Raw genomic sequence first — 16695 nt, 5'->3', positions numbered from 1 at the left:
TGCTACTCCATATGACCATATAACTCGTATTTATGTCGAGACATATCCAGATGTCTTTTTTTGTATCTACTGTAGCCACACTGTATCAATATCCACACTGATACAGATGTTTGAAAGTAGATAATTCAGCATTTTAGCCAATGCAGTTCCATAACACTGATTAAAATGATCACATGGGCAGCCGGACCCTGCAGCAACTGGCCAGTCAATAGCCAAAGAGACACCACCAGATCTTGATATAGTCATCCAGTCCAGACAAGAGAACCAGCTTAACCGGTTAGCATAAGAACCGGCAGAACCACACAGTACAGGTCCATGACCTCATGGTAGTCATGGAAATAAAGTGATGGGTACAGTAAACAGGAGACAGGGGGAGGAGGGGGAAGGTTGGGGCAAGGGCCTTAGTTCTTCAGGGTTTCCACCAGCTGTCCTCGGTGGTGACGTCCACTTTGTCTGCCCCTCAGAACAGCAACATCAGGGCTCTACAAACAGGAGACCAAGAACATCAGTGTTTTTTGGAGGTAGAGCGTTTAAAACATTACTGTATGTTTCAGAAAAGGACATCAAGCACAATGACACAACATGGGTTCTAAATCTAAAACAATAAGGACATCATCTGTGTTCTAAATGGGAGCATTTAGAACAGGCGAGGTTAAAAAGGGACAGACAGAACATCAGTGATCTAGAATAGAACAATCAGAACATCAGGTTTTGACAAAGGGATATTTAGTTGAGACATCAGAGCTCTAGAAGACACAATTGAGAAAGTGTGAGTTCTAGAATAGACAAGGCTATCAAGGCAGGAGGGTATTAAGACAGCACACTTCTTTGATGTACAATTGGTAACACTGGTGTTCTAGTGCAGAACTTCTACAACAGAACTCCAGGCTTTTAGGAAATGTAATGACTGTTCTGGCTTCTTGCTAACCTTGTGAGTGAGCTGGATTCACGACATCACGACCGCATGAGACATCCATATTGCCATACACGCGCCACATACGTATTGGTGTGGACCAATCAGCGTCCAGGTAAGGAGTAGGCGGGACCTAAGTGTTTGAAGTTAGCCCGTGATAGACGGCGATAAACAGATCGTTCGTCCAATCACCTGCCAAGTATTCTTTTGAAGGCGCCTGCCCTTTTCCAGATGGTTCTGTGTAACAAAGCATCTGGCACATCAGGATAGCTTCTTGCATCATTGCTATAAATAGCAATCCAAAAAGCAATCGTCTCCCTTCCGCGAGAGGAGTCTGGCGCCGCAGGTCTCCATAGTGGGATTGCGATGGGCGGCGCTTAGCGGCAGTGCCCTTGGAAAATTGTTTCCAACAATCCAACTTGCCGTTTTGAGCGTGTAGCAATGAGCTAGCGTGTAGGTTTCTGCCGTTAGCTTGCTAGCTAGTTAGCGTTGTTGTTTTCACTGAGGCGGCAGGGTACTATTTACAGCGACACACAGGGAGGAGGGAGCGGAACCGCTCTGATTGACATGGTCGGAGCCAATGACAGAGTTTGTAATAAGCCGGGAGCGGACATCCGGCTGCCACCGAAACAGTCGCTCCAATGGGAGAGCAGAGTAGAGCAGGGGAGGGTTTATCCCAGTTATGGAGACCTGCGGCGCCAGACTCCTCGGACGGAAGGGAGAGGAGGCTGGCCAGCGAGACTATGTAAAGGGTGACACAAATACATATTCACTTTTTAAGTTGTAAAAAGTGTTTAAAATGTTCCTTAGAAAATGGTGAGCTTATAAGACAATAATTAAGCCTATTAATTCTATACACTATTCTATAGTTCAAATGTAATGTGTTTTACTTTTGCTAAATCAGTTTAAGTCGTCTTTTGCACAAACATGTTGACAATCGAGTGCTTGCTGTTCGGAGGCAAAATGCCCTCCACAAAAATGTCTGCACCAGCAAGATCTGCTGTCAGCGGAAAGCCAAGAATGGCGACGGAAGGGAGAATGATGACGCGGCGCTTGCTGAGGCAGACAGTGTACGTCCACAGCAAGCTGTGGCAGTATATACCTCCACAGCTGTGATTTGTAACATGTCTATTTGTCAGGAGAACATTTCTTAACTGTGTTTGTCAAGCGGGATATTTCTTAGCTTTATTTATGTACAACCAGCGCTTATTGTGTCATCTTAAAGGCCTCGGCCTGTGCTCGTCCATCACAACCACTCCACATCTCCACTGTCCTCTCCTCCATCATCCCCCTCCTCTCCTCCATCACTCTTTGTAGCAGGCAGCCAGATGGAAGCGATGGAGGGATGAAAAGAGGAGTGGGGGGAAGAGAAGAGAAGGTGGAAAGCGGAGAGGATGAGACATGGCACTGGTGGTGATGAGAGGAAGAATGGATAGAGGAAGAAAAACTAGAAGGCAAATGTACATTGTAAATGACCTGGGGAAGGGCTGTGTGAGCAGAGACGCTAGGGAAGAGGAAAGGAGAGAGAGTTGGGATGGAACAGGAAGAGGAGGACATGAGAGAACCAGGGGAGGGAGAGAAAAGACGAGCCGAGGGTACGAGGCTGGGATGAGACGAGACGAGAAAAGGAGCGAGATATTAAGGGGCACTTTACACGAGGACGGTTTCCTATGGAAACGGGGAATTATTTTATCGTTTGTGCCTCCCGTTAAGACGGCGACGGCGAATTCGCGCTTAGGAAACGACACATTTTGAAACCACCCTCTAGAGTGGAATTGTTGGTGACGCTTCCCGCTGAGCGCTCCATGTAATCGGTTAGAAACGATAGTCTTCCCAGAAACTCTGACGTGCCTGCACACGCGACACACGCTTGGCAAGATTCAGAAGCTACACTGCGGCCGACTTCAGTTACATGTTCATAACGAGCGCTGCGAGGAGCCGATGGCTGTACCCGGTCGGCATTTAACGTTAGGCAAGCACATCGACAGTGTTTTCTCACTGCAGCCTACACAGTAGACAGTGTCAGCACAGCCAGCGCTCCCGATCCTCGCTGCTCGTTAAAGATTTCCAAATAGGCTTATTCTGATAAACTGGTCACATCTATGTAACGTTCTCACCCGAAGAATATTACAACTTTAAAACAGTTTGTTTTTTTTAGCTTGAAAACAGCTTTTTGGCAAGTCTAAAAATTACTACGGTAGCCGTAATCTACTTCCGTGTCTAAAACCCAGAAAGACGATTACGAAATGACGTCATGTAGAAGCGTCCGTGGAGTGACGAGCAACGCCCCGTTGACCATCACAATGCCACCTAGCGACCTGGCATGTACATTACGGCGTTTTAAAAATTCAACAGCGCTCATGTAAACAGGGAGAAGGTGTGAAGGAAAAGGTGTGAAGGAAACGCTATTGTGTCGTTTCTTCCAGAGACTGTCCTCGTGTAAAGGGCCCCTAAAGAGGGAACATCAAACAAACAAAGGAGGAGAAGGGAGGGAGGCAAAGACAGCAGGGGGGAGACGAGACAGAGAGAAGACAGCAGGGGGGAGACGAGACAGAGAGAAGAGAGAAAACAGACAGAAACAAACAAGTGGGAAAGGGAGTGATCTAAGGCCCAAACACACTGAAAGCCATAATTGACGTGCCTCATTTGAGGCGCGTCAATCGATGCTCCTATGGCGCACTGCAGGCATCAGATTTTAAATGCCACAGAACCAGGGGAGGAGAAAAGGTCGCTATTTAAATATAAACTAGAAATCTGCGGGCGCTCGGGTTCTAGGGTGAAGACTGGAGCCAATGCGCCATGGGCTCACTATATAGCTGCGGCCAGCATGGCCACCAGCTCTATATAAGTCACTCTGCTGGTTGGTTGGTCCACCTAAAAATGTTGGTTTGTGCACAAAATCAACATCAATGGAGTGGATAACATCACGCATATTCTGCTCACAGCTAATTGCGAACAGCTTGTTGTTCAACTCATCCGCATTGTCAACTCATCCAAGGAATCCACATCATCCGTGGGTATGGCATCGCTTGATGATTGTGGTGGGGCATGACATGACATCATCAATGGCATCATGACATCATCCTTAAAGGAGGACTTACCCCCTAGATATGTATCAGAACAGTGATTTGAAAATACCTATGGAAAAAACCAAGAAATGACATATACTCTTGTCTATACTAGACTCTTTGGCTGTGTTCAAGTCAAGATTTTTTTTCGGAAATCGACGCCATTACAGTTTGCCTACTGCCTCAAAAATAATTTATTTGAGAGGGGCAATATCTTTATAAATATCAACAACTAGCCAACGCTGGTGGCCTGTTTGGAAACAGCTTTGCTCAAAATGGTTTTAAGTTATATCAATTTGGTAATTCAGTGGCGAACTAGAAATTTAATTATTTTTCTGCATGTATCTCTATGGAAACTACTCAAACTACGTTACGAGAGCAAAGTGACGTGGGCTCGTTACAGCAGCACACCGCACAATACGACAAACCTGGGGTAACACAATGCGAGATTTCTCTACGTCATTCCCTCGTCCAAGTTGCCATATAGTCCCTTTTTCATTTTAGTTTGGGGGCTTTTCGTGATTCTTGTTAAAAGTTGTGCAAAAGTTTTCCTCTCAGCGCAGTGCAGGCTGCGCCTCCTCCCTCCTGCCAGACCCCGGCTGGCGAAACAGCCTCCTGCATGGGGCGTTCTGTAACCTCACGGAGCAACAAACAAACACAGACAGAAATAGCTGGTGTGCGATTTTTCTGCTCAATACAGTCTGATTGGGTACAGGATTGAGGGAATCCTGCATCTGTTTGCGAAGGTGCGACTGGACAGGACGCTTTTCACAGACGGGCACAGGGCTACTCAGGGCACAGCTGCAGATCTCTCCTCCTCCTCCGCGCATTCAGTCTGTCCAAAATCAATACCGATATAATCTCAGTAGGAGGGATGCAGGGAAATATATGATAGCCGATGTGTTTAGAGAAGCTTTGTCACGTTGTCACGTCGTAGTATAGCGTTATATTTTACATGTGCGCTGCGATAAGATTTGTTTGCGGAAGGATGAAATTGAGGCTCTCACTTTGATGCTGGGCTCTCGGAGCTGATTGCTGCAAACACACAATAAACCCCTCCCTCCCTCCGGGCAGTCAGTGCAGCAGCTCTGTGTCCCCAGCGAAAAGGGGCACAGAAGACCACCAGTCGTCCTTGAGAGGATTCCAGCATTCGTTGTCTCTCAACCTAATTATATGGAATTCTGGACAAAATCATATCTAGGCTATAAAAAATAAAAAATAAGATTTACATGAGACCAAATCTCATCATAGGGCCCCTTAGTATGAAAAAGGTTGGGAATGATTTACTTGCTATGTCCTTCCTTTTATGATTATAGTGGCGTTTATTGATAGTATTGTGTTACATAGGAGTTGGTAGGAAAATAACAGGCGATTGTAATAAATTAACAGGTCAAGTGACATCATGGGAATAGGCTTGGAGTTGTGAGGAGCCGAAAGGGTACAGGGGGAGTAGGGGAGTAACTATCTTGAAATCCCATAGTCTTTGGGGACAACCTGACATCAGGTTGTACCAAATATCCCATTCATTTGAGAAAAGAAAAAAAAGCAGCATTCGACCCTTAGAGGGCGCTTATGCCAGGTATGCTGCTGAAAAATGATACAAATGGTAAAATGGCAACAGTTTGGTGTCAAATGTGGAAATTCTGACCAGAATTCTTCACACATCACCCCCAAAGTCATATATATTGGTTAAAAGCTGAAAAAAAGTGTTTTGGAGGTAAGTTCTCCTTTAACATTGCTCCGTGTTTTCCAGTTGGCCCTCTGCTAACCAGACTAGCCTACTCTCAAAACGGCTACTGAGGCTGTAGGGGGGGGGACGACTTTGGTCGATGGACTTATTTGACGTTCCAAAATGGAAACAAGGTCAGAGTAGGGGGCGTCGAGGCAGTTTGACGCGCCTCATAACGCTTTCGGTGCACGTTCGGCCATTTAATTAAAAACAATAGGTGTACTTCAAAACACGCGCGTCGCACGCTTTCAGTGCGTTTGGTGCCTTCAACGTTACAGAGAAGTGAAGAGGGGAGAGAAGACGGGGGTGGGCAAGAGAGGGAGAGAACTCAACGGGCGAGACACACTAGCCTACACACTGTGTGCCAGTGTGAGGCAGGAGGGGGGGGAGGTGGGAGGGGAGGAGAGGTGAGGAGCGCTGACAGCGGGTGAGAGACAGATGGGGAGAAACAGACGAGGGGGAGTGTTATACATAAGTGGCAGCCATTACTCTTGTCGTGTCGGCACTCTCTCTTTTGCGAGGCCACGAGACCCTCAGATGTTAAAGGCGCTCCATTGGACACTAGGAGGTCGCCTGTCATCTGCTGCTGGGGGCGGTGGAGAGACAGACAAACAGAGAGAGAGAGAGAGATGGTGAGAGAGAGACATGGAGAAAAACATGAGCAACTGTGAACAACATGGATACAGACGCAGAGAAAAAGAGCAGGGAGTGAGAGGGGGCAGATGGAGGCGTGAGAGAGTGCGAGAGAACAAGGAGAATGAGATCGGAGAAAGATAGAGCGAGGTGGACAAACACAGGACAGGAGGAGAGAGAGAGAGAGAGAGATGGATTCAGAGAGACAGACAGCGGTGAAGAATGAGGCAGGGCATAATGGATGGCATTGAGAGGAGTGCTGATAGATTCAAATACATGGAGGACAGACAGGCTTCAGGGTCAGGGGCGGGGCCATGGGGAGAACACACACACACGCACACGCGCGCATGCACACACACACACACGCACACGCACACGTACACGCACACACACACACACACACACATTACGAATGCTCAGAATGATACCCACAGACCCTGGCACATAACATTCACATCCTTGTGTTGCACTTGACCATTTTACTATTCTTCTGGGGACATTTGTACTGCTCCAAGATAGCCTACAGCACACACACACACACACACACACAAACATACACACACATTCAACTGTCCCTGGTATAATTGCTCCTGCAAGCGATTAAAATGTCTACTTTGTGCTCAGGTTACAATAGCAGAGCCACATGCAGCAGATTGCCTTGGCACCCCGGCCCCAACCTAGATCTCACAAGGTGACACAATGCCAACATGCTCTGTATTGTGTCGTTTGTTACTGAAGAGCTCCAGCGATAATCTCTGCTGTGTGTGTAAGGCACAGTGCTCATGTTCAACTACATTATCAAATCATCTAGGTGTCTTGTCATTGGCTACAAAGTTTCTCTCAGTTTAAAATACATTTGTGATCAAATGCCACAAACGGTGAGCCAAATTAACTTTGCAGAAGACGCATTTTAAATCGGCAACAACTTTGATCAAAATGTACCTTTTTGATTCTATAATTAATCAATCAAATGATTGATTTGCTCCTATTATGTGACACAGGCAATCTAACCTCTGTGCGCAAAGTCACTCAATTAGAAAACAAAACAAAACAAAACACAACTAGAACGACCGCAACGCGGACTTATGCCTCCGCCATTAGTTCATTCTGGGGTCCAAATCGCCATTTGAGGCAAATTGGAAGAGATTCCGTCAAGGCGCTCCTGTGATGTTGCGTTACAGAGCTTGGAAATTGGGTGTGTGAGAGGTCACAGTGACCTTGAACTTTGACCACCAAAAGTTTGATTAAATTCCGTCAAGGCATTCCTGAGATATCGCGTTAACAAGCTTGAAAATGGCGTTGGAGAGCTCACCTTGACCTTTGACCTTTGACCACCAAAATCTAGTCAGATCATCCTTGAGTCTAAGGCGATGTTTGAGGCAAATTTGATGAAAGTCCGTCAAGGCATTCGTGAGATATCGCGTTAACAAGCTGGAAAATGGCGTTTGAGAGGTCACAGTGACCATGACCTTTGACCTTTGACCAGCAAAATTTAATCAGTTCATCCTTGAGTCCAAGTCGATGTTTGAGACAAGTTTGATTAAATTCCGTCAAGGCATTCCTGAGATATCACGTTAAGCTTGAAAATGGCGTTCGAGAGGTGACAGTGACCTTGACCTTTGACTTTTGACCACCAAAATGTAATCAGTTCATCCTTGAGTCTAAGTAGATGTTTGAGGCAAATTTGATGAAATTCCGTCAAGGTATTCATGAGATATCGCGTTAACAAGCTGGAAAATGGCGTTTGAGAGGGCACAGTGACCTTGACCTTTGACCACCAAAATGTAATCAGTTCATCCTTGAGTCCAAGTCGATGTTTGAGACAAGTTTGATTAAATTCCGTCAAGGCATTCCTGAGATATCGCGTTAACAAGCTTGAAAATGGCATTCGAGAGGTCACAGTGACCTTGACCTTTGACCTTTGACCACCAAAATCGAATAAAATCATCCTTGAGTCTAAGTCGATGTCTGAGGCAAATTTGATGAAATTCCGTCAAGGCATTCCTGAGATATCGCGTTAACAAGCTTGAAAATGGCATTCGAGAGGTCACAGTGACCTTGACCTTTGACCTTTGAGCACCAAAATCTAATCAGTTCATCCTTGAGTCCAAGTCGATGTTTGAGACAAGTTTGATTAAATTCCGTCAAGGCATTCCTGAGATATCGCGTTAACAAGCTTGAAAATGGCATTCGAGAGGTCACAGTGACCTTGACCTTTGACCTTTGATCACCAAAATCGAATAAAATCATCCTTGAGTCTAAGCCGATGTCTGAGGCAAATTTGATGAAATTCCGTCCAGGCGTTCCTCAGATATCGCGTTAACAAACATCGTACGGACGGACGTACGGCCGGACGGACGTACGGCCGGACGGACGTACGGCCGTACGGACGGACAACCCGGATCCATAATGCCTCCGGCCTGGCTATCGCCGGCGGAGGCATAAAAACCAAATCACCCACAATTTCAATCATGAGAGACCAGTGGGTAAAATTTGACAAGCAAGCTTTATTCACAAAATAGTCTGGCGACTAATTTTGGCGTAATGACTCCGTGGTAAGATGACCCTCTTCTTGTGCTGAGAGAGGAGGGCATCTGCTGAGACTATAGAATAGAGAACCCCCCCCCCTGTGTCTGTTTTCCTTTCCATTCTGGGTCACATTTTTGACAACGGTGTCTCTCTGCGTTACTGTACCTGTCAGTTGCACTGTACCTCAGGCGCTGTAACTCTGCAGCGGCTCTATATGATCAGATCAATGTTGCCCCTCTGCAATGCAGCAGCCAGTGAAACACATCACAGACACACAGCCAAGGCTCCAGTCGCCTCCAACACATTAGTATTTTCTCCCTGTCTGTATAGACACAGCACAGCACAGGGCTTCCTTTGAACCACTTCTGTTCCAGAATGAGATCAGAATCACTGCTGGCCTGAAAGCGAGCCTGCGTTCAGTCACAACCCAAAGCAACAGAACCAGCACAGAAGCCCAGCGAGCTGTGAGTGAGCAAGCCCGTCTGCGAGAAGAGCTGGCCACGGGCGGAACTTTTGGAGGCCATTCTGCGTCATTCAGCTGCCAATCCGATCTGTGTGCGTCCTTGTCTCCCCACTGACATGATTACATTCTATTCACACAAATTCCACCTGGCAAGTGCAAAAATGGAGGAGAAACTATGATGACAGCCATCCATAGCTCCCCAGTACTGAAAGTCAAAAAGGTTGCTTGGGGGAAATGTAATCGACTGACCTTAAAACTCATTATTTTGTCCAAAGTAAATGCAATTTTGAGGCAGCGTACGTGCAACCGTTTTGTGTTCGCTGGCCCTCATTATCTTGTAAAGGGCTCTGCATGATATTTTCACACAATTACTGATCAGATGCATCTTTCTTGATTATCTGATGTGTGTGTAGACTGAACAAAAGGTCAGTATAGCAGATCAATATGTGTTGTTCTACACAGATCAATAAGTACAAAGCCCATTGTTCAAGGTGTCAACACCTGTAGGGCTCAGCCATGTTATCCCTGTGCATCCATAACTCACTGTCTTCAGGTTTTCACAGATGTGGAAACACATGGGTGATTTGCTCAGATGTAAAACGGGCGGTGGGTGGAAGGAAGATTAACGTTCTTTTTTGCTATTGAACATTTCTCCGAATTCTCTGTGCTTAAAAGGATCCGTGTAACAGGATGCCACATCGGCAAACACACAAATCAAAGATGGTATGTTAGGGAGTGAGCTCCTGCTGGGGCTAAACTAACTGAAACACACATCTGTGCCCGCAATGTGCTTATGATCTTGGAATCAAAGGTAGAAAACAAAGAACACGACTGCCAGCTGTGACTTTCTTTTTGGGTCAATCATGTTTTGTTAGGTGGCTTCTTAAAGTCTGGCATCGTGCCCTGAAGCTCTTCACAGAAGTTTCACTGACATACTTCACTCATACTGGTACTTGCATAGTTGGAGCAGTTAATTAGACCTACAGGGAACATATTTGATGTTGTTTGAGTGGTGGCACCTCAATACTGCAAGAAAGTACCCAGCGCTTTATTAGGAACACCTTACTGCTTACTGCTTAACAGATTATGGTGCGCGTTACGTAATTAGGATATAGAAAAAGGTAACTGTAATCGGTTACGGTTACAGATAAAAAAAAAAAGACAATCAGATTGCCGATGCATTTGGTAAAACTGGGATTACTAGCAGGATTACAGTTTTAAAAATAAAATGTAAAATAAAGAACGATATACTACCATAAGCCCTAATTTTACTTAGGATTTTATTATTTATAACAGCCGGAGGTGTCGTGTAGTTGTCACTAGCTTGACCCTGGCAGCTCAGTGTAACGGTAGTCTCGCATGGTTCAGACGCACCGTCGACGTCAGCAAGCTTCCAGCGACGGAGGGTCTGAATCACAAGTCACAGCGTGCCTCCATATTACAGTCTGGCAAGGAAACACGTGCAGTGGAACGCCATGAAGCCCCGTGAAGAGACTTAACTGTGAGGCGATAAAAGGAGCGAGCAGAAAGTAGCGATAGGCTGTCTTGCAGGAAGAGTGAGTGGGCAAGATAATTGAACAGCTGTGTTACAGGAAGTGTGCCAGGTCCATGGCGTAGATGCTCTCAAGGACGTGCAACAAGTTGAAGGTTTTCACCCGGGGTCTATTTAGCTGTTGCACACATGGTCCGCCCACAAGGTCCGTGGTTGGTCAATTCATATGTCTGTCACACATCCCTTTTTTTGTCTTGGTAGGTGGGCGTTAACCACTTTTGAGAGTTGTGTTCCAGACGTAGATATCATCTACAGCTGGCTATACTGCGAGACAGCCAGCGGTTGTGCTGTGCCGCTCACTCTCCGACGCCTCAAGAGACGCTCTAGCGACAGACACTAGAGCCCATGGGGTTTATCTGCCTCTCATGTCGGAGGCTCACAGTTTGATTGCCAGCTGTGAGACTACATCACAACACCATCAGCTCAGTCCAGCTGTTGCTATAGAGTTCAGAGAAGAAGCTGAGTAAAGTCTCTGCTGCTCTGCTGCGGGTCCGTCATCCTCCGTGGAACAGAGATCGTTCAGAGATGGTTTTGTCCAGTTTTATTTCACACAGCCTACACATACAACTTTATTTTCGAGATCAACATACTGCCAAACTGTGCCGCTTTTATGAGATACCATCTCTATCTGTTTACATACGGCGTTGTATTTTATTAATTTAATTATTATTAACCCATTAGTATTTTCTGGCGCTAGGCTAGGCATATGCGTTTGAACAGCGGTTGAACTCTACTTCCCCACAGACTTCTCCCTTAAGTAGCATGGCAGAAACCAGTGGAAAAACAACTTATTTCTGTAATATGGTGCCTAATGCCTATAGAGACACTGCATGAAATAGGCCACGGCCATCACGGGGGAAAAGCTCCGTTCATTTCCACACACCAGCGTCATTTTCCTTGAATTAAACATAGCTAAAAGCTGTTGTGTGGTGGGCTGCGCAGACAACAAATGTAAAAAATCGCCAGTTAATTTTTTTTTGTACTCCAGCAAAACAAGGAAGCCATTGAGAATTGGCGAGACGAAAAATGTGGATCTAGCTGTCAAGGAAGTAAGTTGGAGTGTTCATCTTCCGTATATACGATCTTTTTGTGCTAAACAGCAACCATGCACGTGACATAGGAGAACGCCAGGATTGGAGGGGGGGTTTGTGTTTTCCTCCGTCTTGGGCGTGGCTTCTGAATGATGACGCGTTACGCAGTGTCGCCATGGTCCCCTGTGAGCTAATATGACATTTGACAAAACAACAACAAAAGCTCTTCTGTCATAGAATAACGGTGAAGGAGATGTGAACAAAGCCCAATCTCTTACAGACGTCAGCGCCACTACATGTCTGAAGTGGGTCAGTAGAGTTTCTAAAATGCAAAAGCTTTGCCTGAATTCACGAGCTAAGCTGCTGCACTCTGCACACATCGATCGCTTCCCCCCTGCTGAGTTAGGGCTGAGCGACATCTCCTTTCAATCCATTCAGAATAACTTCTCAGCCACTGTTCAATTCTTTCAACTCAGCTGTTTAAGCCGCTCGTGTGGAATGGTGTTTTCATTGATCTGTTCTAATGAAACCCTTGTTTCCTGAGTGGATTGGGTTTAGTACAGGACAAATCTCATCTAAAAGAGAAGTCATGCTCTTGTGGATTCCTATTATTATACTGTATATAGTCATATAGTACTATTGAACAGTTCAAGCCATTTTAGGAGCAATTCTCTCCAGAACATTTGGATCTGTAGAATCAGTGCGTGTAGGAAAAAAACAAACAAAACAAAAACACCTTATGGGGTCTGTCACGGACCGAGTTTCAAGAAATGGAGACCCTGTCACGTCACCTTATATCACCCCATCCTCAATATAGCCAATCAGCTCACAACATATGTCAAATGTGACGTCTGTTATGACGTGTCACCTGATTCATCACGCCATCCTCAATAGCCAATCAGCCCCTGTCATCTATCTGTCAATATGATGTCTGTTATGACATCGCTGCTGAGCCTATGATGTGTGCAGTATATATAGCCATGGTCAGCATGTCTTCATCCTCTTCCTGATCGTTCACCTCAGTGGCTGGCTGTACCTCGGGCTGATCGTCTTCTCTGGAGCTGGGTTTCGCCTCACCCACCACCAACGTCTTGACTCCTGAAGAATTGCCTACGGAGGGGGATTCTCTATCGTAGACTGAACAGATGCCCTCCTCTCTCACCACAAGAGAAGCGTCATCTTTTCACGGAGTCATTACGCCAAAACTAGTCGCCATGCTATTTGTGAATAAAGGTTGCGTGTCAGATTTCACCCACTGGTCTCTCATGATTGAAACTTTTTTTTATGTAAATTGAGTTAATGCTATTTCCTTTCTTTAAACACAACACAATTACCGTATGTGATTTCCCCCAAAAAAGAGAATGTTTTGTTGGATTGTGAAGGGTTCAAGCCAGCTAACCAAGTAACAGCTTGCTTAGCTTCCTCCTGCTAACTTTCCACCAGCTGTCTGACGTCAGTGAGACAGTAGCCACGACTGCAGCTGTTACTAGTCAAGAAGATGAACAGATTTGCAGAGAACCAGTAAGGATGAGGTTCAAATGTGAGTTTTTAAATGATTGTCATCTCTGCTGAGGATCCAGTGGAAATAGCAGGTTGCCATGGTAACTAGAGAGTTAATTGAAGTGTTAGGGCTGAAATTATTCTTAAATGCTCCATGGAAAATTATACTGTAAATAAACCCCAAAGGTGAGGAAAACAAAATACTTAAAGTGAGACTTATAACAATGGATAGTGGAGATATTTTAGGCAACCGTCATCAAGCGACACTGAATAGAAGACTAGACATCAAGTAGTGCAGACACGTCTGAAATTGAAAATAAGCCAGTCCAACACACCAGTGTGCAACTTCGACCTGTCATTTAGCATCACTGGAACACCTCCAGAGAATGTCTGATGCCGTTACAAATGAGAGTCTTGGCTTTCTCATTTCTACATGTGAGGGAGATGATTGTCATTACAAATTAAGGCTAAACTGCTCAAGGAATAAAGCTAATTATTAAACAGCTCTCTGCTAGAGTGGACTCTTCTCTTTGAGTGAGTTGGCCCTAGAAGAACTCACTGCAAATGAAAGATAGAGACGCCCTGATCATAGAAATAACTAATTATTTTACTACAACGTCAAATGGAGAGAAGATCCATTTTAGTCTAAAGCTGCCTCCACATGATAAGCCATCTCCTCTTCTCTCACCGCGAGGTAGAGCGGAGAGAGGTCAGTGGTAAGTAGGTTTAAATCATTTGAACTTTGAGCGCAGCGCCACACGGTGGCAAATTCAAGCGGTGCGCGACGCCAAGGGTGGAGCTGCCGCATAGTCGGGTGACACCACATAGGAGAACGACGACACAGCGGACGCAGAGCTGTTTTAGCGTGGATCATGTGTGGGGGGGCGGGCGCTTAATAGTGCACCCTCACTTACTGTAGTAGGCTAACAGTGTAATAATGGTAATAGCTTAACCACATGATATCAATTTATGCTAACAAGCAAAAACAAGAGGGAACGTGCAGTTCTCCAAATGTCCTCTGGTGTGCCACACTGTATTAAAGACAATGTAAGGGGACATTCATAACCAAAAGCGTTTTTGGAGCTGCCAGCGTCTTTCTGCAATTCATTCTCTATGTAAGGACGCGCTAAACGTGCTCCTCTTTTAATCAACGCACCTGGCGTTTCAGCGCTGGTGGCGTCTGTTGTTTTTGGAGGAGCGCTGTGGGCATTTTAAAGCTGAAAAAAGTTGAACATTAGAGGAAAAGCGCCCTGCTCGTCTTTTTCACTCATCCTACCTTCTCTCCTCACCGAGGGATTTTCACCCTCCGCTGCTGCCAGAATTGGCAATAATCTGGCTTTCGTGTTGACAGTGAACAGCATCAAACAGACAAAACTAGCTGGCTACCGTCCGTGTGGTCGTTGTGTTCTGATCTGTACTGCACGCGACTGCAGGTGAAAACAAAACGGAGCACAAAAAAAACGCTCCGTGCGCTGTGTTTTGTGCACAATGGAAGCGCTCTCGACATGATTTTCATAGCGTTCTGACTGAAAAAAACCCGCTTTTGGTGTGAATGTCCCCTAACGTCTTATAAAGCAGGGGAGAAAGAGTCCAGCTTCTTTGAGGCTGATATTGAATTCTAGCCCACCCTCCAATAAGCCCTACATTTTTTGTATTCTTTAAAGCGTTCTGTTTTGACTCTTCAGCTCTGAAGGTTGTGTCATTCCTGACACAAAACAAGCCGTTCAGTCTAACTGCTTTCTCATTGACATTCACATGATGGCCTCATCACTTTGACCGCTTTCAAACAGTTCAGTGACAGCTCAGCTATACCAAGTTCCCTGTAAAGGAAAGGAGGAAGTTCCACCCAGGACATTAATCACGGCCCTGGAGGGACGGGGGTCGCACAGGGTTGGGGCCCAATTATACAACGATCCCTTAGAGTCTAGGGATCGTTGAATAAATGTCCCCATCCTTTTCAACACAGACTGTAGTTAAAGTGCTGCGGTCTGATGTGTCAGCCTCCTTCGAGGCTAGCCGTGTGGCAGCATCTTTCATTTTAACAACCTCTTCGGCAGTCAGCGGCATGTCTAACCACTGTTCAGAAGTATGTATTCTGCAAGAGCTGAAAAGTAAATACACGCCTTGAGGGGATGTATAGGCTCATTCAATTTTGCAAAATCTCAATGCACACCTGAGCTCTCCATCTGGCGTCTGCCAGTCAGCCACCACACCGGTAAATCTAATACTATACACAATGGGGGGGCAAACTTGGAATGCACGAGTTAATGTGCATCGAGGGAAAACTAGCTGCATCAGGGAGCCCAGAGCATCTTTAATGACTTAAAGCACGCTAAGCTTTCTCACACAGTCTGAGAAGCTGTCATCTGATGTGTCCCCTCAGCTGCAGCGCTACATGCTGCACACAGTGTGTCTCACTACCTTCCAGTCCACATGTCCCCTCTCTCTCTCTCTCTCTTTCACATTCAGTCAGTTCCTCACTCGTCCACTCTCAGTCTTTATCTCACACAATTTCACACCTTCAGTTGCACATTGGCTATTTCCCATCCTCCTCTTTCTTTAGACTGTATTTGCTGCTCTCACTTCTCTCCGTCTCTCTGCTCTCTTTCGGAGACAGCTTCTCCTCTCTCTCTCTCTCTCTCTCTCTCTCTTTGTCTCTCTGTCTCTCTCTTTGTCTCTATATCTCTCTCTCTCTCTCTGTCTCTCTCTCTCTGTCTCTCTCTCTCTCTCTCTCTGTCTCTCTCTCTCTCTCTCTCTCTCTGTCTCTCTCTCTCTGTGTCTCTCTATCTCTCTGTGTCTTAAATCTCTGTGATAAATGCAGTGGAAGCAGATGAAGCGAATCTTCCGTCGTCTTTCCATTCAAAAACCACGTAGTTTCATGTTGACATGTCGGCGCAGCTACACTAAATACTGTCGGACTTGTAAGTTAAGCAGAAGCCTACAATTTTTAGACCACCATTGTGTGTTTAAACTGGCAGAAGAATGGCACCTGTCAATCCAGAAATGGCAGATGTACCTTTGTAGATCATCAATAAACTTTAAATGAATAACGTAGATGTGTTTAATAGAGGTTGGTCGCTAGCTGCCTGCACGACGACGCAGAGCCTATCGGGTCTAGCAGCAGAGCACCAGACAGACAGCCTCAAACACCAGGGGCCGGTTGCCCCAACTGGTCTTACACTGGTCTTAAGCTAAGTTGGTCGTAACTTTACGACCTAACAGCTACGCCGGTTGCACCAAGACGGCTTAAACCTTCTTTTCACTACGCCCAGGCGTA

At 45.8% G+C, this 16695-nt stretch overlaps 1 pseudogene across 1 annotated transcript in view; it reads right to left on the bottom strand.

The window, feature by feature from the left end:
- Positions 1 to 6243: 6243 nt before the first annotated feature.
- The window catches only part of LOC310777618 (leucine-rich repeat and fibronectin type III domain-containing protein 1-like protein pseudogene), an 11949-nt pseudogene continuing 1497 nt past the window's right edge, over positions 6244 to 16695 (bottom strand). Inside the window, exon 2 of the transcript in view lies at positions 6244 to 6296. The product of the transcript in view is annotated as a leucine-rich repeat and fibronectin type III domain-containing protein 1-like protein pseudogene (transcript). The remainder of the gene's footprint in view (positions 6297 to 16695) is intronic.

The sequence above is a fragment of the Poromitra crassiceps genome (assembly GCF_964638095.1).
Source record: "Poromitra crassiceps genome assembly, chromosome: 5".
Lineage (NCBI taxonomy): Eukaryota > Metazoa > Chordata > Actinopteri > Beryciformes > Melamphaidae > Poromitra > Poromitra crassiceps.
This window is presented reverse-complemented; position numbering and strand designations above follow the sequence as displayed.